The following is a 2,552-nucleotide window of genomic DNA, read 5'->3' as shown; positions in this document are numbered from 1 at the left end:
AACAGAGACACGTTCCATGTGCCGGGATGCCATCTCTTAGGCACCACACACAGAACAACAACAGACCCCAACTCAAAGAGCTTCCGATCGGGGTGTAGGATGACAGACTAAACACACAGAGACTGACAGATGCAATAGCACCTGGGAAGGAGGTATCACGTTTGTCTCAGCAGAGCAGTGGCAACAGCGCTCTTCAGGCGCAGGGAAGGTTTTACAGTGATTCTGCATCGGGGCAGCTGCACACGAAAATGCACAACACTGGTACCATTAGCTCACTGCTACAGTGGGGATGCCATAGGGATTTTGGCAGTGCTTCTGATATCAATACCCATAAGCCAGAAATAAAGTTCATATAAAGTATGACAAACACACGAAATCACTCGTTTGTTTTTCAACATTTAAGAGACAAGTTTGCTTATGTCCTGCTCAGTTACAACCACCCAGCTTTTCAGCTGCACACAAGCCTTGCAGCCCTACAAAACTGGGACTACCTAGCAAACAAATAACTTCTCAACTTAAATCAGAGACCCTTTAGTCTTTCTGATGACTGTACCGTGTTGATCAGTGCTTATTTAAGGGATTAGCCATACTTAGGACTGGATTGCCACAGCTCTTATCCTCTCCCATACAACCTCACACGAGAAGCCAGAATGGAATGATGACAGTGAAATCACTACCATTCTGGAGTTTCTTTCTGAAAAAGGAACTTTCCTGGTTGCTTGTTAAACCAGCTTCAGGAACACTCCATACCCTCAAGTGGCTCAAAGCAGATGAATACATGAGAAAAATCAGATTCCTGATACATCCAAAGTTCTAGGGACGTTTGCTATGACCAAGTTTATGGTTAACTTATCACCAAAGCACAGGATATAATTATAGAATGGTTTGGGTTGGAAGGGACCCTAAAGACCATCTAGTTCCAACCCCCCTGCCATGGGCAGGGACACCTTCCACCAGACCAGGTTGCTCCAAGCCTCGTCCAGCCTGGCCTTGAAGACATCCAGGGATGGGGCATCCACAGCTTCTCTGGGCAACCTGTCCCAGTGCCTCACCACTCTCTCCAGGAAGAATTTCTTCCTGATATCCAAACTAAACCTCCCCACTTTCAATTTAAACACATTACCCCTTGTCCTGTCACTACAGGCCCTTGCAAAAAGTCCCCTCCAGCTTCCTTGTAGGCCCCTTCAGGTACTGGAAGGCTGCAATAATGATGCTTTTCCACACCAAAGGGTATGGAAAGAACTCAGGGAAACAGTCATTCCCCTTTTTCCACAAACTACTAAATCAGCTAAGATTGTAAGCAGCATTCCTACGGGTCGAGGATGCACTGAAAAATGCCGGGATGCTGCCCAGTAGCCAATGAGTACTGACAACCTTCCTGTTGCAAGCAAATGACTGCAATAACAGCATGTAGCAGTAACAGGCGACATTGGAACATTAAGCTCTGGTCTTAAGCATATTCTTACATACAGTTGCTATCCCTGCTCTTCTTCTAACATGCCCTTTCATTAAGGATAAAACAGACCCCATGCAAATCACAGTTTAAATATGGTTAGCAGCGTTCTGGAGAGAATTCTTGTGACAGCAGAAGTCAGCCGTTACATCTGACCACTCGAGAGTGAAAAAGAAATATTTGCTCAGACTTCAGAGGGTCGTTTTGGTATAGAAGAGGAAGATAAAAGCAGGAATCTTTTACAATATGAGCTGGGAAATCAAAGCAAATAGGAATTTCACTCACTAATAATCCAACAGAAAAGAGGCAGTTATACAACACATTCAGCACTGTTTGTTCTGGGCAGTGTGGTAACATCTCACACCAACAGATTATATTCTGCTAATTAAAACACAAAAAAACTTAATAAAAATCTTAAAAAAAAGAAAGGAAGTATTTCCAAGAAAAGCCAGCAGTAACTGCAGCACCATGGACACTGCACTTGTAGTCACCCAGCACACTTTATTGCGAATTATTCCAGTTATATTCCAAACTGCTCCAAAGTATTCATTTAAATCATTCAGAACAATCCATCTAATTTCCTCTTAATCTGAAAATTATTAAAAAGCACAAGATTTGTTTAATTATTCCATCCATCCTGCTGTTTAACAAAGGCGGGTTTATTTTTAAAAACACCTCTGCCATTGGAGAGCTTCATTTACTCCGAATACAATGCCCAAAAGGTGCTCTACCACACCTGAGACGCTGACAGAGGCAGTAGAGAAGATAAAGCTGACATCACAACAGAATTTTTTTCAGGATGCAAATAACAACACAAAGAAAGTTTTTTTTTGTTTTAATTCAATGCTTTTAGTGTAAGCTTACTGTATTAATTCTAAGACCACAGCAGTATGCCATTGCAAGAAAGCCTCCATGGAAATACTATTTTCTATGTGTACTGACAACACCAAACCTCAACTAACGAAATGTGTTTTCATCACCCCAATAAAGAGGAACATGAAACAGGTGGGGAAGAGTCATTAAAACATCAGAAATTATTATTATTTCGACCTTATACACCAAAACAGGATCACAAACATGCCATGTTAGCAACTGCCTT

Source organism: Eurypyga helias, unplaced genomic scaffold, assembly GCF_000690775.1.
Source record: "Eurypyga helias isolate BGI_N326 unplaced genomic scaffold, ASM69077v1 scaffold6945, whole genome shotgun sequence".
Lineage (NCBI taxonomy): Eukaryota > Metazoa > Chordata > Aves > Eurypygiformes > Eurypygidae > Eurypyga > Eurypyga helias.
This window is presented reverse-complemented; position numbering follows the sequence as displayed.